This window comes from Canis lupus, chromosome 2 (assembly GCF_011100685.1).
Source record: "Canis lupus familiaris isolate Mischka breed German Shepherd chromosome 2, alternate assembly UU_Cfam_GSD_1.0, whole genome shotgun sequence".
Lineage (NCBI taxonomy): Eukaryota > Metazoa > Chordata > Mammalia > Carnivora > Canidae > Canis > Canis lupus.
In genome coordinates, this window is record NC_049223.1 from 11,929,765 (window position 1) to 11,954,485 (window position 24,721).

Sequence of the window (24,721 nt, forward strand, 5' to 3'; positions counted from 1 at the left end):
AATAAACAACAGAGTGTATGATTTGCTCTAGAAACATTCAGCTGCTCAGAGCCGGTAGAGAGGTCAAAGGGTCAAATTTAACTGGGGTTGTGTTTTGCAAGGCGGGTATAATGGTAGAAGAAAGGACAAGGGTCTGGAGAATTGTGAGACAGTGATTACAATGACAGATCATGGAATCTGTGTAGAGTAGTGGAGAAGTTAATATAAAAGGGATTGATGACTAATAGAAATATTGGTGAGATCAATGGATCAGTGATCAAAAAATGAATGGAATGCTTAAAATCAAAGAATTGAGAGCCCAAGTTCTGAGAAGGTCAAAGAAATATGACAAAGTCAATGTTAATCATGATAGGGGAGAAAGGCATCACTAAATCAAGGTCATTCGTTTTCACCATCACACCCTGGCACACGTTACTATATGTGGAAATGTCCAATAATACATCAGTTCAATACAGCATATATGGCAATTTTTATATGTACTTCTATGGCCAGGACCAGAATTATTTCTAAATTCTGTAACAATATTTTTCTTAAAATAAAGAGAACAACAACAAAGATAAGCATATCTACTCAGGATAGTATCAATGTTGGCTAGAATCTTATATAAAAAAAAAGTGTACATTACAGAAAAAATATCCATCATATACACATTTAGAAAAAATTATGTAACTGCATGCAGCAAGTCTGGGAGAAATAACTAAAAATATAAATTTAAATATTATATTTCCAACATAAAAGCTGAAAAGGAAAGTGTGGCTAACCAACACAATTCTCAGATATTTTATTCTTCATAAATACCTTACACATGGCTTTGAAAAAGAAGGATATGTCCTCTGACATTAAAAAAAAAAAATGAGAGAGGAGATGAGAGATGGGGTTTGGGGTCTCTCACAAGGCAACAGAAACAATTGCTTTTACATTATATTTCTTTTTTCAACCAAAGACATCTTAGTTGGGAAGTGAGTGAATCATGTGGTAGAAACGCTGTTATGAAATTGGTCAAGACAGTCTGGCATGTTGTGAAGACATTCCAAGCACTCATAGTTATATTATTCCTGCTAAAGTACCATAATTATACTTTTTTAAAAAAGATTTTATTTACTTATTTGAGAAAGAGTGAGAGTGAGCATGAGAGAGCATAAGTTGGGGTGGGGGAACAGAAAGAAAGAGAAAAGCAGACTTCCCACTGAGCATGGAGTCCTATGCTATGTGGGGCTTGATCTGGAGCCTGGGGGATCATGACCTGAGCCCAAGGTAGATGCTTAACTGACTGAGCCGCCCAGGGTCCCTATACTTTAATTTTTAACAAGAGATTATGTAAATAAATATATTCTGTTGTATATAATGAATAACATTTCAAACCAATTTTTAAAAACCACAGTGCTTCCTTATCACCTCTAGAGTGCATTAGGCTCTCTATAAACGCAGCTACCCAATTTAGTTATGTTAAAGTATTTCATACACTCTTTAAAATTCTCTAAATTAGTGTTAAACTGAGTGTCAGCACTACTGTCTAAATTACTCAGCGTAGCACATACCAAATCCAGCAGTGTAAATGTAAATAAACATTTTATTAGTGATGATATAAAAATTTAAGTCTATCACTTGCAGACAGAATTATTAAATGTCTACAAAAATGCTTCTAAAGGAGGAATTATTCCATTACACTACAAGCATCTCCTTTTAAGTAGAACCATCCTTTTGAATCACCAGACTTGGACTATAAAATATGCCATGCTAAACCCCATCTATATAGACAAACTCTTCAAAATACAGATTTTGCACTGCTTTAAAATTTTTTATTTCAATGCAACTGTAACAGACCAGAGTAGGTGTGAAACACAAAGATGTGAGTGCCATATCTTATCATGGCTTCCCCTGAAGCTGAATCACAGATACAGCAGTGAGAGCACAGAGATTGATCTTTCCTATTTCTGAAACTACATGAGAAGAAAGCATTTTTCCAAGGTAAACTAAAGTCTGATCATAACATTTTTCATTTAAAAAGTCAATGCCTCAAATTGTAACCTGCTGGTGAATCATAAAACTGCTATAATGCCTACAAGCTTCATATTTCTCAAGGACATAGACCAAAATGTCCAAATTAAAGAAAGAGTGGTATTTCACAGATATCATGAGGCACTTGCTTAAACAGAAAGGAAAGCCTTAAGATGCAAATAATACCCTGTGAGATTTTTTTTTAAGCACTAAAAAGAAGGCTGAGGTAGGAAATTACAGAGATTATAGAAATGAGAAAACAGAATGGTTTCTCTATAAATGTCAGGTGTTTCTAGTGCTAATGAAGATATAGTATCAATCATTCCAAAAATGCTTTTTAAAAATATATTCTATTTTTTTTTCAGTTTTTATTTCACTTCCAGTTAGTTAATATATAGTGTCACATTAGTATGTAGAATAAAGGGATCCAATAGTTCCATACATCACCCAGGGCTCATTACAACAAATCCACTCCTTCATCCCCATCTAAATTTTAAATGTAAAACTTAGAAAAAAAATATCACTTCAAAAGCAAAAACCGTATTTTCCCTCCCTTTCATCATTTTACTATTCATTACAAGAGCACAGAGAAAGGAAAGTTAGATTTCAAATCAGATAAGTTCTGCAACTTACTCAAGAATCTTTGGGTGGCCATGGGCAGGTGTTTTATGGGGAGGATGGTTTATGGTCAGGAAGTCGGCTTATCAAAACTTTGGAAATTTTTCAATATCAATTTCAATGATTTCAAAAAAAAGAAATCAATAGGCAAAATCAATGAAACAAAAGTTTATTTTTTTTAAAGACTGTTAAAATTGATAAATCTCTTACCAAGTTAACATGGGGGAAAAGAAGAGAGACAAAGAGTGAAAAAGAGAAGACACAAAGTACCAGTATCAGAAATGGAAGAGGGGACCCCACTACCAGTCCTATGGACAATAAAAGAATAATAAAGAAATATTAAGAATCCAATGTCCACAAATTTAATGACCAAGATGAAATAGACCATTTCCTTGAAAAACACAATCCATCAAAACCAATACAAGGAGAAAAAGGGAATCTGAATATAGGCCTAAATCTATCTACTAAAGAAATTAAGTTAATTATTAATAAGCTTCCAACAGAAGGCATCAGGCCCAAGTGAGTTCACTAGTGGATTCCACCAAACACTTAAAGAAGAAATTTATATTAATTTTCTATAATATCTTCCAGAAAGTACTTCGTAAATCACTCTATGAGATCAGCATTACCCTCACACCAAAAACCAAAGACAAGAAAAAAAAAAGCTATAGACCAATATGTCTCAAAGACAGAAAAATCTTAAAATATTAGCAAATCATATCCAACAATGCATAAAAAGAACTATACATGACAACCAAATAGGATTTATTCCAGATACATTCAAAAATGAATTAGCAGACAAATAGATCAATGAGTCAAAACAGTAGGCCCAGAAATACACCCATACCTAAATGGTCATTTGGTCTTTGACAAAGGAACAAAGGCAATTAGATGGAGAAAAGATAGTCTTTTCCACAATGGTGTTGGAACAACTAAATGTCCATATACAAAAAGGAAAATAAAAAAACTAAACCCATACCATACCATTCAAAAAAAATCAAAGTAGATCATAAAACTAAACATAAACTGAAAAAATATAAAATTCCCAGAATAACTTAAAGAAATCTAAGTGACCTGGGTTTGGAAATGATCTCTTAGATACAACCCAAAAGCATGATCCATGAAAGAAAAAAAAAGGATGTGTACTTCATCAAGATTAAAAACTCCTGGCCTATGAAAGACACTGTTAAGAGGAAAAATAAAAAAAAATTAAAAATTAAAAAATTAAAAATCAAAATAAAATAAAATAAAATAAACAACCCAAGCCACAGACCAGAAGAAACTCTTAACAAAACATGTGTGCCAAAGGACTGGTATCCAAAATTCACAAAGAACTCTTAAAACTCAACAAAATGAAAACAAGCAACCCAATTAAAAAATGGGCCAAGACCTGAATAGACCCCTCACCAGAGAAGATATGCTGTTAGAAAATAAGCATTTGAAAAGATGCTTAGCATCTCATGTTATTAGGAAATTGGAAATTAAAACCACAATACACTTACCATATGACCCAGCAATCACACTTCTTGATACTTACCTGATTGAGTAGAAAACTAATATACATACAAAACCATGCATAAAAATATGTATAGCAGCTTTATTCACAATGGCCAAAACTTGGAAGCAACCAAGATGTCGTTAGGCAGGTAAATGGATAAATTAACTGTAATACAGTGGAATATTATTCAGTAATTAAAAAATGAGTTGTCAGGCCACAAAATGACCTGGAGGAAATGCATATTGCTAGGTGAAAGAAACCAATCTGAAAAGGCTACATACTGTATAATTACAACTACATGTTATTCTGGAAAAGGCAAAACTGTGGAGATGGAAAAATAGAGAGAGATTAGGAAAAACTGTTCTCCAGTGTTGCAGGAAGAAGGAGAGAAATTTTAGGGTGGTGAAACTATCCTATATGAATCTATAATGGTAGGTACATGCCCATTACACATTTGTCATAACTCATAGAACGTGTAACACAAAAAGTGAACCTTCATGTAAACTATGAACTCTTGTTAACAAAAAATGAATAATATTGGCTCATTGACTATAATAAGTGCACTACACACCAATGCAAGCCATTAATAATAGGGAAATTTGAAAAAGAGCAAGGAGGAGCCTGTGAAAGTGTATATGAGAACTTTGTACTTACTGCTTAATCTTTCTTTAAAGAAAAAAAGATTTATTTATTCATTCATGAGAGAGACAGAGAGAGAGAGGCAGAGATACAGGCAGAGGGAGAAGCAGGCTCCCTGCAGAGAGCCTGATGCGGGATTTGATCCCAGGACCCCGGGATCATGACCTGAGACAAAGGCAGATGCTCAACCTCTGAGCCACCCTGGCACCACCCACCCCCCTCCGCTTAATCTTTCTGTAAACCAAAAGACTGCTTTGAAAGAAAATCTATTTAAAAAGCATCAAAAAGATTGTCTGTGGGGGGTCTATTTCTGGAATTTGTCTATCTTTATGCCATTAATCACAAAATCTTGATTACTTTGGCATTATAATAAGTTCTGAAATTAAATAACTCTAGTCTCCAATTCAGCTCTTCTTTTTCAGTTATTCCAGATCCTTTGCATTTCTATATGAATTTTGGAGTCAACTTGTCAACTTTTACAAAGCGGCTGCTGTGATTTTGACTGGGATTGTTTCCAATCTATATATCGACTTAACAATATTGAGTGTTCAGACCTAGGAATAAAGTACATCTCTTCATTCTCCTAGGTTTTTAATTTCCCTCAGTGATATTTTATAGGTTTCAGTATGTGTTTTACACATTTTTGTAGTATTTATTCCCAAGTATTTCTTATTTTGATGTTATTATAATTGTTTTGATTTCAGGTTCCAACTATTTATTGGCAGTATATAGAAATACAATTGATTTTTTTGTATACAGATATTGTATCTTGCAACCTTGCTAAGTTTGCATATTTCTTTATTTAAGATTTTAGTTATTTATTTGACAGAGACAGAGGGAGAGAGAGAGAGCACAAGCAGCGGAGGGGCAGAAGGAGAGGGAGAAGCAGACTCCCGGCTGAGGAGGGAGCTCAATACAGGGTTGGATCCCAGGACCCCGGAATCACTAACTAAGTGATGATCTTCACTTCATTTCTTTTATTGGTAATTTCTTTCCTTTTTTCATGATAGTCTTGGTAGATATTTGGTTTTATTGATCTTCTCAACCAACCAGCTTCTGATTTCACTGATTTTTTTTCTCTTACTTTCCTGCTTTTTATTTAATTGACTGCTTCTTCCATTTCCTTCCTTCTGCTTACTTCGGGTTTAGTTTATTTTGTTTTGCTTTTTCTAGCTTCTTAAGCAGGAAACTGAAGTCATTGATTTGAAGCTTTCTTCTACTAAAGACACCCTATGCTATAAATTCTGAGACAATGTACGTTCATTTTCATTTAGTTCAAAAAATTCAAATTTTTCTTTTGATTAATTCTTTGACATGTGAGTTGTTCAGAATTATGTGTTTAGTTTCCACATACTTGAAGATTTTTCAGAGATATTTCTTCTTGATTTCTAGTTTAATTAGAATTCTCTATAATTAATTTAATTTAATTCTTTATAGTTAGAGAACATACTTTGTGCAACTTGAATCATTTTAAGCTTATTTAATCTTGTATTATATGGTTCAGAATGTGGTATATCTTGGCAAATGTTCCATAAGACTTGAAAAGAATGTGCATTCAACCCTTGTGTGGAGTCGTTTTGTAAGTGTTAATTAGACATTTGCTTTTCAAGTCAATATCTCACTGATTATATAATTGTTCAAGCAATTATCTATCCAGAGAGGAGTACTGGAATCTCCACATTCAGTTATGGATTTGTCTATTTCTCCTTGAAGATCTGCAAGTTTTTGTTTCATGTATTTCAGTGATCTGTTCCTTGGCAAACAAACATTTCATATTAGTATGTCCTTTTTACTAAATGACCCTTCATCATTATGAGGGGAATTTATCCTTAAGAATATTCTTTTCTCTGAAATCTATTTTGTCTCATATTGAGACACTTTATTTTGATTCTTGCTAACATTATATATATTTTCTTTTTTTTAACTATTAGAAGTGAGATATTTTATAATGAAGGACCTATATTGCTTCCAGGCCATTGTTTTGTAATAATGACAATAACTGCAACATGGCATGTTACATATTCAAGCGAACTCCCTTAATGCACAAAAAAACTCTGACATGGGGACCATCACAACTTTGATTTTCCTGGTGAAGATACTCAGGGTCAGAGGAGCTGTCAAGGGAGGAAGATGATTCTGAATACCATTACTCTTACCCAAGAGTTTATTTTCTTAACAATTATTTTATACTTGTTAAAATGATAGGCGTCAAATCAATCTTCATTGATTTGTTGTTGTTGTTGTTTCTATTAATTACAACTACAGAAACTCTGAAACTGTCTTTTGAAAGTTTGAGGGGAAGATGATCTTTTATAATGAACATTATATATATTTTCAACCTTTTAATCTATTTGTCTTTACATTTAAAGTAGATTTCTAGAAGGTAAAATACAAAATGAGTCTTGCTTTTTTATCCAATCTTTCAAGATCTGCCTTTTTGGAAGGTATTCATGTCATTTGCATTTAATATGGCTACTGATATGACTAAGTCATGCTATTTACCTCATCTTTTTTGTTGTTTCCTTTTTCTTCTTTTCCTAATTTCTTTTAGATTGAATATTCTTATGAATTCATTTGATCTCTGGCTCATTTATTATAATTTTTCATTTTGATATTTTAGTGATTGTTCTAGGGTTCATTTTAATTTATCACAACCTACTTTCAAATATACCATGATATTAAAAAAACATAGTATAACAGCTTTACAAGATTATACTTTAATTTCTCCTCTCCTGATCTTTATGCTATTTTGTTACATTATATATATATATATATATATATATACATATATACATATTATAAATATAAAATCAACCTTACGGTACATTATAATTTTTGTTTAAACAATTATATCTTTAGGAGATTTAAATAAGGAAAACATTTTATGCATTGACTGGTAGAGTTATCATTTCCAGTGCTCTTTATTCCTTTCTTTGGGATTTATAAAATTTCCTAGCTCTGCAGGTCTACAGTTTTCATCAAATTCAGATAATGGTCAGCCATTATTTTATCACATATTTTTCCACTCACTTCACCTTTGGGAACTACATCTATGTGTATATTAAATTATAGTCAGTTGTCTCACAGTTGCACAATTTTTTTAAATTTCATTTTCTCTCTTCATGTTTTATTTGGATTGTCTATTACTATGCCTTCAAACTCACTAATCTTTTCTTCTGTGATATCAACTCTTCCATGAATCCAATTCAGGATAGTTTTTTTTAACACACTGTAGTTTTCACCTCTAAGAAGTTTGATTTACATATTTTTTTATATCTTCCATGTCTCAACTTTTTTTTTAAATTTTCGAGTACATGAGACATTATTTATTTTAGGGATAATTATTCCACTGTACTGAGGCAAGATATTTCTGAGCTTCTCTGCCCAGCACCCCATAATTGTGAAATTTTCCACGTTGGCTGATGAGACAGGTACTATTCCGACCTTGACTGACTGCCACATAATGTTCCTGGCAACCCTTTCAGGTGGTTTCATTCCCTGAACTCAGGTTTATTGTTTTCTCACATACATATACTGATCAGTGCCCTGCTAAAAACTCAAGTGGATCCTCCTGTTTATTTGTACAACTCTCTCTTTTCCAGGACTCTGTTCTATACACTGCAGCTGATTTGGTCACCTGGAACTCCCAGTTCTATCTCTTCAATTCCAAATGTCCTCTGGGTTCTGCCTGAGTTGCCTCAACCTGCATTACAGCCTGGGAATTCTCTCAAGGCTACTGTAACTATCAGAGGGCTCATCTCACTTATTTTGTCTCTCCTCATTTTCACTGTCCTTCATATCTGATGTCCAATGCCTTCAAAATTGTTGTTTCATATAGTTTGTTCAGTTTTGGGTTTGTTTTAGAAGAGAAAGTTATCTAGTAGAGACATTTTTTAATTTCAGAAATGAATTTGGGTTATGACTTAAATGAGAGTAAAAATTTCTATTTCTTAGGAGTAACCAGATAAGGGTTCCCAGAGTTTTTAGTCAGGGCAGAAGACAAATGAGACCCACAAAATAAGGGAGGAGAGACTATTAAGAAAAAAATAAAATTACCTTTTCAATCCCACAAGTTGTTTTGTTCATTGTAGCAGTTATTGGACAACTGGAAAAACTTCAGTGAATGTGAATATGGAGTTTGCTCGTCCGTGCCATCCTTTACTGTCACTGGTGGATCTGCAACTTGCCTTTCTTTATTCAACGATAATTGTAAAACTTACTCTTAGAATGAGGCATTCACTATCTCCTTGTAAAGTTTTCCAGTCAACATTTTCTGCCCATCAGCTGTCACTGGAACTTAAAGAAAACCTGCTACATCCTGGTCATATTTATTGCTCCCACAAAAGGATTTAATAATGGAATCAGGCCCCTGGAAGTTGTTTCTGCAGGGTCACAGGTAGGAGAATCTTTACAATAATGCCAAATTGGATTTTAGTGCTCCACACGCTGTATTTGATATTTCTCTGACATAAACCTATCTGATCTGTGTGTCTCTCACTACATGGAATCCCTGAATACAAGGTTTCAATCAAGAGCTTTTTTGGGTATTGCAGGAATAAAAATGTTTCCAAAGGCAAAAAGAAACATTTATTGGTATGCTTATTATTTTATAAAAAGGGACCCTTGAATACTTACCTTGTTTCTAGATTTTTCAGATTTTTTATTGCACTTAAGGCAGACTGGAAATATTTAAACACTTGATTGCTTCAATCAATTAAAATATCAATTAAATATCTATTTAGTGATGGACACTATACTGTGCATGGGAAATACAGAATTGAAGTAAATCAGCTCTGCCATTAAGATGCTTATAGTCTGGAGAGGATCTCAGGGTTATACAGGCAAATAAGTGTGAAATTGTAAAGATTTGGGTTTTTTTCCATTAAAGGTCATACCCAAGATGAACTATGATAGAATTTAAAAATTATAGAACAATTGAGAATTATAAAAATAATTAATTATAGGATAATAAAATCACAGAAATAGAGTCCACTTATTATCATTTCTCTTAAACTCTACCAACCAAACGTTCCAGTCTTCTACAGGAAAATATCAGATCACAGAACTGGCAAACTATAGCCCAAATTCCACCTGCCTCCTGTTTTTATGAATAAAGATTTATTGAAAAACAGCCATGTTCATTCATTTACATTGTTTAAGGCAGTTTCATCCTATCACATCAGAGCTGAATAGTTGCAACAGAGGTCACATGGTCCCCAAAACTGAACATGTTTACTATCTGACCCTTTAAAGAAAAAGTTCGCTAACTCCTGCATCAGATATTAACTTGTCAGTCCTGTGTCTAAACAAAGAACTCTAACTAAACTAAGATTAACACTCATCTGCTTTGTAATCTGCAATAAAGAAAATTAAACAACCCATTAGCTAATTTGATGCTCAACAGTTTAACAATTGCTTTCTTTACATTTAGCCCATGTCTTTTTTGCTTGCTTATACAGTGCCAAGTCCACCCTCAATGGAGGTACAGAACACCTGATCACTAAACTCCTCATTATAGTCCTCTATATATTTTTGTGCATTTCATCCTTTCCCTCAAAAACCAAAATATTTCAAGGTTCTTAGAGTCATCATAATGTAAATGATACAGTGAAAACCTTGACTCTCTTTCCAACTGCTATGGGACTCCCCAAATACATGATTATCTCCCCAAATACATGATTATTGGTAAATCTTTTTCTTTTCATTACCCTAATTTGGTGAATGTCATCAAATTATCAAGTATTTCTAGTACTATCTTCTTGAGAAGATTTCCTGTAGCCTTTTTATAAGAAGGGAACTATTATCACAATATTAATTTCTCACATTCTGTTGTTCTATCTTCACCTTTTGTCCATAACATAGGTGTTCTAATTTGTTTACAAATACTTCAAGATACCTAACAGTTTAGCCATAGTATAGCAGATTTCTTAATATCATTCAATTTGGAACTCCTTACATAAGGTAGAACTGCATTAAAATGTTATCAGTTATTCCCAAATAGATTATTAGGCAGCTGAACTGCTGAGCCACTCAGGCATCCCTGAAGAAGGCAAATTCTGAAGAAAATTTCTTAGAAATAGAAATGAACATCCTTAAAAATAAAAAGTCACTGGTGTTAACATAGCTATTTCTTATAAAGTGTAGTACAGTAGGGGCTCCTGGGTGGCTCAGTTTGGTTAAGCATCCAACTGTTGATTTCAGCTCAGGTCATGATCTCAGGGTTTTAAGACTGAGCCTCTTGACGGGCTCCATGCCCAGCTTGAGATATTCTCTCTCCTTCTCCCTCTGTCTCACACCCCCCATTTGTGCACACGCTCTTTCTCAAAAAAAAAAAAGTGTAGTGTAGAAAATGTTTGTATGTCTATATGGACATCCATATTTCTGTTTGGATTAGATTCAAATTGGTAGTTGTCTTTGTCAACTTAAGCTGCTGTAACAAAATCCATAAACTGGATGACTAAAACAACAAATTCTCACAGTTCTAGAGGCTGGAAGTCTGAGATTGGGGTGCCAGCATGGCTGGGTTCTTGGTGTAGGGCCCTCTCCCTGGTTATGTCCTCACATATTTATATATAGACTCTGAAAAAGAGAGAGAGAGAGAGAAAGAGATCTCTTTCTCTCTTTCTCAGAAGGGTATATATGCATAGATAGGACATGGATCTCTTTCTTTTTCTTATAAGAGCATTAATCCACATGAGGACTACACCACTTTTACCTAATTACCTTGCAGAGGCCCCACCTCCAAACACTACCACACTGGGGATTACAGTGTCAACATATGAATTTTAGGGGAACACAAACATTTAGTCCATAGAGTAGTAATTATCTTCTAAGATGAAAATACATTAGATAGGAAACATCCATCTCTACAGACATCCATATTTATAGGTGAACTTTATTTCTACCTCGTTTAACCTACTGAGGAGGCCTCAAATCAGACTTCTAGAATCTCCAAGCTTACTTTTAGAAACGAGATTGCCTCAAGGGTCCTTGGCTGAAGTAAAGAGATAAGTGTTCAGATTTCTATTTATCAATTTGAGTCAGTGAGAGGCTGACCTGTTTAGCAGCCTACTTCCCAGGCTGAACTGCTGTATTCTTTAAATGTAATTAGAAACATGAACACCTTTGTAAGTTTGTGAGGATGGAGGCCGTGGGAGGTGGAGGGGTAGAGTTATGCTATTACTCTAATATTACTGAACTTTAAACATTTCAATCAGTGCTACGTGTAGTAACCAAATTATTTGTTACTTCTTAGAAAAATAAAAAAAATACACTCTGAAGTTTGCAAAATAAAAAGACAATATAGGAGATGTGCAGTCCAATGAGATTTTTTAAATTTCATTTATATTTTTACATGGCAATACTTACATACATTATATGTAATAATATACAATAATAAAACTAATGTCATTATTCCAATTACTGTCTTAATTAATTCCTCCACAGTTTTATTCATAAAATGCTTTCTGCTTATTTGGCAATTAGTTTCCTTTACTGTTTCTCTGTGAACTCTCATTTTAAGTAAATATTTACTTTTTTCAGTTTAAGCACCATCAAACCTATTTTTAAAAATCCTTTGCTTTCTCATATCTCTTGATTTGTTATTTGAAAAATCACTGGATAAAGATCACTAGTTTTCTTTTTATATTTTTTTTTTCTTGGCTTAGTCTTCTGATGAGAACAACTTTAGGATAGTAGAGGAAAAATAAGCAGCATGCGCTACTTTCTCCCTGACAATTTTATGGTAACAACATAGGTGTCCATGACAAAGAATTATCATGTAAACTACTCAAACACCCTGTGGCATGTAATCCCACACTCTCAATACTGCCCACTTCTGAAATAGCAAGCCCTCTGGAGAAATGCCTTTTGACACCAACAATTGCCCTCAAACTGATTTTTTTTTTTAATGTCAAGCCAGTCCACTAATATTGGATTCTTATTTCTCTTTTTAAGATTGTATATATATATATATTTATATTTCAGAGAGAGAGAAAGAGCATAAGCAGAGGAGGAAGAGGCAAAGGGAGAGGGAGAAGCAGACTCTCCACTGAGCACAGAACCTAATGTGGGGCTCGATCCCAGAACCTGAGTCAAAGGCAGATGCTTAACTTAGGCACCCCATTCATATTTCAAAAGATTTGGCTGAGTGTTATAGGAAATACTAGCAAAATACACCCATCTAGAAAAATGTAAGTCCTTTTGTTTCTGGTACTATTTACTTGTGTACCCTTGGAATCACAGCTTCTGCTTTAGAAATTATTGTCATATCTAGAAAGGATGGAATTTAACAATAATGGTAATGATGATACTAATAATAGCTATCACAGCACTAAAATGTGCCAGACTTGTACTAGGTACATTAAATATGATAAACTTAATCCTTACCATAATCCTAGTAACTGTCCTTTTTTACACAGAAAGAAATTGAGAACTAAAGAGTTAAATAAAATGACAAAAGGCAGGCAGCTAATAAGCCCCAGATCTAAAAAGTTCTTCAGTGCCTGAGTCCCAAAGCAATGCCAAATTCAACACAACACTGACACTCATTAAAAAATGGCTATACTTGGTTTTAAATGTTTAGTGGTTTCTTTATTAAGGTCAAAACAATAGGCTAACCATTTTGGGGTAACGCCTCATAATTTCTCTAAATTAAAAAAATACTGACAAGTTCAAGAATTTCAAATGGAAACTTTATCATCAAAGGAACATACGTCACTTAGTTTACAATACTGAATGCAAAACTTTAAGAGTGTGATGCTAGATATCTCTTATATGGAGTTTTAAAAATTTCTGAAAATCACTGGACATTTGGCAGGCCCTCCCAAGAAATCTACTGACCTTTGCTATTTTGCTTAGCTCCCCAAACCCACTCCTTTTAGATCATTTCTATTGAATTCTAGAAGGCAGCATTAGAATAAGTCTATGGATCCACATAGCACTACACATTGAATGTAGATGGAATAAATAATGTGTTTCATACATGATTTGTTATTATCTTTCAAATATACACAGATTTTAGCGATTAATACATTAAAATTATTTGAAGTATTCTCAAATTCATAGCATTTTTGTTCTGTCAACTACCATAAGAAGTATAAATAACATAAATGTTTCTATTAATTTCTTTTTTACTTTAAATAGAATTCCTCAGAGAGAAAAAGTTGAAAACTTCTACACTAGTCCTGGAACAGCAAAATGCCCATTCTACTAGTCCTACCATGATCTGAACAAAGTAGTCTAATATCTTCTCCATAATTATGCAAGACTACAGCATTAGACAAATGAAAAAAACACAAGCAAAAAATGAAAAGTTCCCCCAGTATAATACCTCATTAACTGCACCCATGAAATTGATATGATCCTAAAAGAACAAAATGCTCTAATGCTGACTCAGGATACCCACTCTGTCTTCTCTCCCAGCATAAACAACATCTATTGCTGCAGCCCCTTCATACAGAAAACTGAGATACAGAGTCTGAAAAGAAATGTAGTCTGGGCCATGTTTCTCCTCAATTATTAGCTTGTGTTTTTCAAAGGACGTAGCAGTATAAAAGTGAGGCACAGATATTTTAGGCAAAGTATTCAAGAGCCCTCTCTAATTAACTTCACCAAAGATACTCAACATTATACACCAGTGATTAGAAGGTGGAACTATTTGCTCTGTAATATTAAAGAATGTCAAGACTTCCATTATTTATAAAGCTGTATTTTTTTAGCTTTTCATTTCACTTGCTCAAATTGGTTCTGAAAAGACATGTGAAAGTATCTAGCTCCACCATTAAGCAAAATCATTTGAACACTACACCATGTTTTCATTCCTAGCAATGGTCACTTAAATAGACACTTACTTCATAGTCAGAAGTGATTAACCTTGATTAATACTGAAGAAACGTCCCTCCAACAGTTACTTGAGAAACAGAATGCTGGCTATTGGCTGACCTTTGATCCACATAATTTCCCTTAGTCTTTTATCCTAAACCAGTAGAAAGACATCAACTTCTGAGCCAGACCTGTCTGCCAATCCCAGCTCCATTATTTGCCATTGTATTATTTAAAGCCAAATGCTTAATTTCTTTGAAGTTTCCTTCCAAAAAATGTACTTCACTGTCTTGTCAAAATTACATGAGACAATGCTTCTTTACATAGAATTAACATTAAGTAGGATTTAAAACAACATTGTTTGGGGCACCTGGGTGGCTCACTTGGTTAAGCATCTGACTCTTAATTTTGGCTCCAGTCAGGGTCTCAGGATGTTGAGATCAACACCTGCATTGGGTCCTGTGCTGGACATGGAGCCTGCTTAAGATTCTCTCTCCCCCTCCCTCTCCATCCTCCCCCTTGCTTGCATGTTCCCTCTCCCTCTAAAAAATAAAATAAATAAAAATAAATGAATGAATGAATAAATAAACAAAAAATGGTTTTATTCCCTCAAGTAGCCCACACCCACATCCACTTCCCTAAATGCATTTTATTCACATCTCTTCCTCAGCTCTGAACACTTCTTTCACTCTATACAGTGCCTAGTGGCTTTGACTCACCTGCTCATGAACTATGGAGATTGGCTAGGAAAGGCTTGAAGGATAGACAGCCATCGAAATCATTATCGTGGTTCTTGCCAGTCCTGTTTGCAGTGGCTTCTTTTCATTTGCTTACTTCATCCTCAATGGATTAAGTTTAGTTTCAAGAAACATTTAAGTAGGTACTAATAACATGACAAGATGAAATTCACAGTTGTTGCAAATCCAGTCAAAGGGGTTGTGTGTGTGTGTGTGTGTGTGTGTGTGTATATGGCAATATTAGTTAAATTACAAATTGTCAGAAATACAGTGCTTATGGATTTCATGAATGCTAAAAGCTGAATGTTTGGATGCTGTGAACTAGATATGAAAAAAATCATCCACAACCTTATTATTTCTTAACTTCTGTAACAGAGACTGGAGAATTGAGATACCTTCTCAGAATCCCTCACTGCTGAGTTTAGCCTCACTTCTAGTCAATGAAATGCAAGCAGACATCATTGACTAGACTTTTCTAAATGGCCAATGTTATAAGTTTTGGCATTTTGTTGTTGCCCTTTACCCTTTCCTTTTCCTTTACATGGAACAAGGATACAATGCCTAGATGTGGTACAGCCATAATGTAATCATGACGATGAAGAACACAGTTTAAGGATGAAAGGAATCCAGGTCCATGATGAAACAACCGAAATTACTACACCATCCTAAGACCTCCTGCTTCCAAATTTCTTGTCACATGTGACAAATAAATCTCTTACTTGGTTAAATCACTATTAGTTGAGTTTTCTGCTACTTATCATTGAACTTTATCCCAGGTGACACAGTTTAAAAGCAGAATAAAATTTAGTTTTACAGAGAAAAATGGGAGGGAATTCCAGTTAGGAAAAAAAACAGGAAATATGACCATATCCAAGAATGAATGCCCTCTGTTTGGAGAAAAATGAACAAAATAAATTCACTGAAGCCAAAGATATACAAGAGGCAGTAGGAGATAAAAAAGGGTGTTTCCATGGGAAATGGTCCAGATACACAGTGTCTGAATGCCAGGACCAAGAATGGGAATAATACGAAGAATGGTAGAGTACAACAGTCTGCAGGGGATTTTTCCGTTGCTGACTCCATGCATACATTTTTAAAGATCTAGAATGATACAACCATCTAGCATGTATTTCTAGTAATTTGCACTTTGTAATCTGTGAAGCAGCCCTCCCTCAAACCTTCTAGCCTTAGTGGTACTCAGTCCAGAGCAATACTAGGGATAGGTCTCAAAGCAAGCAAGTAAATAAAAAAGCAAGAATGTATCACTTAGACACTTCTGTCCTTACATGAGACATCAAACCATTACTTGCTCTTATCTCCCATATCGCTTGAGATACCAACTAATGTGACAGTGGCAACAATCGATCCCAGCTTTTCCTGTACCTGAAGAGCATCTCAAATTTGACTTTATCACTTTAACCTCTATTTTACACATTTAAGTGACATGTGGCTCTTAGTTTGGGTTCCCCTATCAGCAGATGCTGATAAAATATTTGAATACAAGACTTTTATTTGGGAAAGAAAGGAACATCAGGGGATCCCTGGGTGGCGCAGCGGTTTGGCGCCTGCCTTTGGCCCAGGGCACGATCCTGGAGACCCGGGATCGAATCCCACGTTGGGCTCCCGGTGCATGGAGCCTGCTTCTCCCTCTGCCTGTGTCTCTGCCTCTCTCTCTCTCTCTCTATCATAAATAAATAAAAATTAAAAAAATAAAATCTTTAAAAAAAAAAAAAAAGAAAGGAACATCAGTTGGGGAAATGGAGAAGTCAGTCAAGGAAGGAAAGGCTTTTCATAAAGACAGTTGCTAGTGTTTAATTCACTGGAAGAGACCTAGACTTAACCTAAGGGAAAGGAACCTGATATATGTAGCTACCATCTCCTATAGTCATGGGCTGAGAGCCAGTGCTGGGTGATGCCAATTCTTTTACTTTAGGCCAGCCATGCTCATCAGCAGAGTTTAACTCATTAGCTTCTGAGAAATTCCTCTGGAAGATCATTGTATGTGGAATTCTGATGTGAGACATAAACATGGTAAATTCTGAGAGATAAGGATGGAGAAACAATAGCAACTGCTACAACATGTTTGGGCTGACCAATGACTGATTCCAGGGACCAGTTTAAATAGCAAGTTTCCAGTTCTACAGAAAGAATAAAACACAAGAATTAAGGACACACCAACAGAGCATAATAAGATCTTCCTTTCTTTGCTGCATTCTAGAAGTCACATATGAAACCCAAAATGACTCCACAAAGGGAGTGCTCAAATGAGATTTGCTTTTGCTCCACAAAGTTTATGGTAGTGTGATTGCAACAATAGCCCTTTTGGATTAAAGTAAAAAATACAAAAAAAAAAAAAAAAAGTAAAAAATCCTAATGAAAATCACAGGTGGTCAGGATTATTCTTTTCACTTTTGGCAAACCCAGTAAGAGGAAAAATCAAACTCTTGGTTGATCTGGATGGTAAAGAATAAATGAAATTCTAAGATCAGGGTCTAATATCTGAATAGCCAGGCAAGAATCAGGAGAGAAAGCCATACTTGGTTCCTCAAATAGGCCATGAATTTTTGCAACCCTAAGTATTTTTTTCTCTATTTAACAAATACTAATATAATGGTGACTATATGCTTGTTACTATTTTAAGTACTTTGTAAAGAAAACTCCTTTAATTTTTCTAACAATTTTATGAAGTACTTACTATAATTTATCATCATTTTACAGACAGAAGCATAAGGAAACTAAGTAACTTTCCCAAGAAAAAAAAATCTACTTCCAAAGTATTTTCTTTGCAATCACTGCAGTCTTCTACCTCCCTCTCAGTAAGAATTCGATCAACGCCATGGGCATATGATATTCCCCGAATCCCTATTACAAGTTTTTATATCCTTATAATTATCATTGGCCTAACCTCAGATAAAGGATAACGGGAGAGACAAGAGAGGACTGAGTCTTCTGGCAAATGTCCACTGCTAGGCTAATTATAACAATTACACAAGAAATCACCTCTATCCTTATGAATGTTTGGCGCAACAGGAATTGGATCAATTGGCTAAAGCAAGAGTGAAATAATTGCTCTAGAGAATCTAGAATACCAGCCAACTGGTTTACTCTGAATTATCCTATAATCACAATAATGAGGAACCATTGAAAAACCTGAGAAAAAAGTTAGGAGCATGTACATGTGGTCAGGAGGATAAGTAACAAAAATGGCAGATGTGTGGTACTCTGTGCTGGGAAAGAGGGACTCCAGGAAACCACAACTATCTGGAAAAATCCACATTGTCACAAGAACAGGACATAATTGCTCCCATTCTAGCCTTCTAAAATTCAAGTAACAGGTAAGAAATAATAGTTCTATTCACTTTGAAAGAAAAAAAGAATCTCTGCATTTTAAGGTTAACATTCATAACCATGGACATCAATTGATTTCTTGTGGTCCCAGAATTCATTCTCAAGACAAATCAAACAAATATGCTATTGTTTTTTTAGGAGCCACTTGGTAATACGTAGGCAAACATTCTTTCCCCCAAGGACTTGTTCCACCCAAACCACAAAATGTGTTCAACAGCTGCTTTCCACACCCCCACTAGACAGCCAAAGATTCCTGGACATCACTTGCTTGGGTACTAATGGATGGTAAAGAGTTAGGCGCCTTCAGTGATACTGTTCCCATAGGGGATTGCCATTCTCACTTATCTTCACATTTTTCTATATCCTAGAAGTGCTTCTCAGAGCTAACCACACTTCAGAATCCCTGTGGTTTTCTTCCACGCAAGCCCAGACTCCAATTCCAAAAATTTTGATTAATGGGTTTGGGGTAGACCTGAGCATGTGCATTTTTTTTTTCAAACTCCATGGGTGACTGATGCAAAGCAAGGTGAAGAAAGGCAGCGCTGAAAATAAAAATGATGACGGGGGTTCACAACTTTGGCATGTTCACTGTGTGCCAGGCAGTTGGCTGAGAGATCCACGTGTCTCAATTCATTTGATCCTCATAACAACTTTCTGAGGTTGGAGCTAGCATTATTTCTACTTTTCTGTTATGGAATCTGAGGCAGTGATAAACTGAAGAACTTTCCCAAGGTCACATAGGAAACACATGGTGGAGTCAGGATTTAAATGCAGGCAGCCTGCTATAAATATACAAGTTCCTCACACCAAATCAGAAAAAGCAATTTCTTTCTATAGCCAAGCTGATGGCTTAATAAGGTCTCACATCTTAAAATCTTAAAGCGTCAAGACTGTAAGATATAAATGATATTGGCTTTAACCTCCGTTGAATTTTCTATGGAAAGTCTAATGACCTCCCCCAAATTTCAACACAGGATCTTCCAAGCAGTTCTAACTCCAACTGAATTAGCTCTGTTCAGGGAGCATCCTGACCACTGCCTTGCAATTGCCTGTATTTTGGTCTTTGTTGGCCTATGGGATCACCACACAAGGTAATCAGCCACTCCCACTATTAAAAAAACAAAACAAAAAACACTAAGCTAAACAAGTCATAATAGGTTTTATAAGGTAGTATGTAGCAAACTTCCTTGCTGATTTCTTGGGTGAGACAGAGAGTTTGTTATTGTTTTAATTGCAGTAAGACAAACAACCTAAATAATGATGTCCTTTCATACAAATTTTCCCAGGCACAGAGTATACTGGTTGCTCAGCCATACTCCTTTTTGCCCTCACTCCTGTCTACTCTTGCTTATTTTATACAGCCTTTGCTCTCTCCCCACCCCTGGATTTCTCTTATTTCCAAAACAAAAGCATATAGTAAGCTCAGCTGTTGCCTCTGGTGTATTCTCTTGCTAATTTCTACTTTCAGGTACTCATATTTTATCTTAAAAGTGACTTATCAAGTATTAAGCATATATAGTGCTCTCTCTGAGTGGTATTCTGTTGTGTTGCTTTGCTTTTCACCTTCATATACCTTTTCTTTGCCAAAGACTGGGCCTGTCACTAAAGAAGGTTGAGATACGGTCCTTAATCAAAGAGTTGACAGTTTAGATGGTAAGGCAAGATATGTGTAAGACAATGTGATAAGGATTTAATAAATAAGTAAGTGTTCTAGGGCATGATAAATTTGGAAATTCAGATTAAGAAACAGATTGGAGATGAAGAAGAAAATAACTACAGAGAAGAAAATACTTTGATGAATTAGGATTCAGATCAGAAATATGAATTGGGAAGACAGTATGTCCCATCCCAGGTCAATTCAATCAGAAACTTTGTAGATGGGCCCTAGAGTAAAATGTATTTTTTAAAGTACTTCAAGTGATTGTAATTTAACTATGGTTATTAATCACTATTCTATTTAGTGCCTCATAGCTTAACAAATTAGGGAAATATCAAGCAAAGCAATTTTCTGACATGGGACAATATCCCAAATTTTGTAATTGACCTTTATATTATATACACAATAGGCTTGAAATACGGCATTTTATGTGCTTTACTAAAGGTCTGGTATATTCTAAATTATAATCAGAATATGGGTACAAGGCAAGCTGGATTCTCACCATCTAATCTTATTCTTTATTTCTTCTAGTTGTTACACCAATAGTTTACAAGCAGCATTTGGAAGTGAGTACCTGTCAACCAACTGTCAGATGGACAAAACTTTCCACTTAAAAGAAATATTGTTTAAAAAAAGAGAGAAATATTGTAGAACACACTATTTTGTTTCAGTTTTCATGGATTATGAATCGATACTGGTAAAAGAGGAACAAGAACAGCATCAGTGTGATTCCAGAACAATGATGGAATTTGTTTCCAGAACTGAATCAGACAAACTCCCCATTACACTTATGTCTATGGAGGCCAGCTGGTGTCTGACCATTTGCTGCTGAAAACTAGGAAACCTGGGTAGAATGTTTTTTTTTAAAGGAAAAAAACAAAACTGAAGGCAATGTGCTACCAAGACAGTGAGGACCTGAGGGGCCAATATCTCCAAGAAAAGGGGAAAACAGAGATAAGGCTCAAATTCATCATATTTTCCGTGGAGTCACTGGCTTTGAAGTGGTGGCCAGGAAGCTGAAAAGTTGAGCAGAATTCCACAGAGTTCAGTGGCCTCAGGAGATTAAGAAAATAAAAAATTGCAAAGGAGAGCTCACCAAGGGGAGAAACCCAGTAAAGACTTCTAGATGTTACTTAGGACTCATGAGAGACTATGCTATAGGAAAAAGGGCAACTGGAAATGGAACGGTTTTCATAAACATTTAAATATGGCTGTAAATCGTCTCCCTTCCAGATGAGAGTGAAGTATTTTTCCCCCTGAACCTCCTGCATGCCAGAAACAAAGGTAAATTCTCTCTGCAGGAAGGTAACACATAAAGCTTCAAAAATAGTCTATAACTCTTCACACACAACAACAAGAAATAGTCACTTTCGTAAAATGGGGATAACAAAATTTACCCTATTCTGTAATTATGAGGATTGTAGAAGAATTCCATCAATTACCCACCACAGGAAATGCTTGACAAATGACAACCCTAATAGCAGACACTGCGAAAATATTTATAGATTATGTCATGTGTATTTTTTTAAAAAATTCTTCCTCTTATTCTTTCTACCAGAGCCTCTGGGTAATTGATTCATAACTTTGTGTTATATAAGAGAAAAAGATGTGCTGACTTTTCTAATTAGATTAACATTAGTATTAGAAGCGAGAGATGGATACTTTCCCCTGTCAGGTCCTCAGCAAGCAACCAGGAGTCAACAAAGAGGACCGTTCTACACTAATGAAACAAGCACAGCTTGAAAAGCTCTTAAACCTTACTTTTCTATCCATTGTCACCATGTCAAATCCCAGGCTGTTCTGTTTATAATTAAACAAAATTTCTGCATACCTCATGGCAACCTAGTGTTTCATAATCAAGGGAAAAAATTACCTTTCACTATGGGTGTTCCTTAATGAATGAAAATGAAAATGTATTATCCATGGTTTAAAGCCTCTATATTGTACTGCACTTTGAACATCAGCATATAGTGGTGGGAGATTTGAGATGAAACGCACTTCAAGTTTATAAAGTGTTTTACAAACATGTGAGTCCTTTCTATACCCTTAAGAAAAGATTGTGTTTTTATATTTATACACTAAAGGCTAAGAATATGAGGCACACGAAATCTAAATGCCAGTAATGGCCCCAGTCATACTAAATTTGTGTCAGGTTAAGTCTAAATTGTGCAGAAATGATCATTTCAATTTTACTTGCGCCATTTAATCATCAAGCTTATAATGAGACTTCAAACTAGATTTGAAATATCCAAATACCATTTTGAAGAACTGTGTCCACGATTTTAGCTAGACTCAGCCTGGAGAGTTGTATGGCTAAAACATACAAAGTTCCAGAAGGAATAAAAGGAAAAATGTTGAGATAAAAAAATCTTTTGACCCACCCCACCCAACCCCCACAAACTAAACCACTGCTGCCAACCACTCTGCCATAAACCCTGCACTGACAGGGATACACTTGAAAGAGGTGACCTATAAAAGGGGTAAAATGATTATATCTTATGAGTCCTAACTTCCTTATAGTTCTTATTCTTAAGCAGCAACAAGATATCCCAAGAGGCAAGGTGCCTTAGCTACAATAGAATTATTGTACTCCATGTAAGGAATCTCTCTTTCCTGAAGAATGGAGAAAATAAAGAGTAAAATGTGTGAAACTGGAGAAATGCAAGGAAGGGCCATGACTTCTGATGAGTGTCAATAAACAGACAAGATCTGAAATACGGAACAAGGACATATTATAAAAAAGAAAAGAACACATCTACATTGGCAGTTTTCAGTGGCATTAGGTCAGACAAAATTTTTGGATGACAGGAAAAGGAAGTATTGGATCCTTGGTTTTTAAACAGTTTCAAAAAGCCACCTATGGATTAAAACATATTTAGAGACTTACAGACCATGACATGACAGGATAGATATGATAGTAGTTGAATAGTTCAGCAAGTGGGCAAGCATTTTTGGCTAAAGCACTATTTTTGACTCTAAGAAATATCTGGTTTATAATAGCAACAAAAACTGTGAAGTGCCAATGAATTCACATAAGAATGGTTATACAAGAGATATACCAAGAGGGCTTTTAAATTTAAACTGTTTTCATGAACACAAAACAGAATTAGAGAATCACACCTGTTCTGAAATAAAGGTAAAAATACAATAAGCCTGGTCACCTGGGTAACTATTGGCTAAGCAACTGCCTTTGGCTCAGGTCATGATCTCAGAGTCTTGGATAGGACCCCATATCCGGCTTCCTGCTCAGTGGAGAATCTGCTTCCTCTCCCTCTGTGCTCACCCAACTCATGCTCATTCTCTCTCAAATAAATAAATAAAATCTTAAAAATATATATATTATAAGCCTATCAACTTTCCTCAAATCTATAAAATCAATATGATCTTAACCAAATTCAAACAGAATTTTTTTAAAGATTTTATTTATTTATTCATGGAGACAGAGAGAGAGAGGCAGAGACAGAGACACAGACAGAGGGAGAAGCAGGCACCATACAGAGAGTCTGATGTGGGACTCAATCCCGGGTCTCCAGGATCACACCCTGGGCTGCAGGCGGCGCTAAACCGCTGCGCCAGCGGGGCTGCCCTCAAACAGAAATTTTATAGAATTTTACAAAGTGATTCCAGGATTCATCTGAAAAAGTAAATTTGCAAAATAAACAATAAAATCTTAAAGAAATGAAAAAGAATAGTCAGAATGATTCATTTGACAACTCAAATACTAAAACAATAATAAAAGTTTAGTACTAAGAGAGACTCTAATTGTATGAAGAATGATGAAGTAGATAAATGGAACCAAATATGCAGAACAGACCTACACATATACGAATTAATCTAAGATAGTGTTGACATTTCATATAATTGAGAAAAATGGCATTAAAAATTATTTACTTGAAAAATTGTAGATCACTATATTAGAAAATCACAAAACTAAATTCCTGTCATACTAAAGACCTAAATATAAACAAGAAAACTATTAACTTTTAAAAGAAATTACAGGAAATTACATTTTTGTAAAGAAAGCCTTCTGAAGCAAAACCAGAAGTCATAAAAGAAAATTTTATTATTTGACTTAAAAAAAAAAGTGAGCAACAAAAATCCCTTAAACAAAGTAAAAATAAATGAGAGAATGAGAATATAATGAGTATATAAAGGACTTCTGGGCAGCCCCGGTGGCGCAGCGGTTTGGCGCCGCCTGCAGCCTGAGGTTTGATCCTGGAGACCCAGGATGGAGTCTCACATCGGGCTCCCTGCATGGAGCCTGCTTCTCCCTCTGTGTCTCTGCCTCTCTTTCTCTGTGTCTGTGAATAAATAAGTAAAATCTTTAAAAAAAAAAAAAAAAGGGGGACTTCTACAAATTTAATTTTTAAATAAATACAAATGCCTTTAAGACATATATATGAG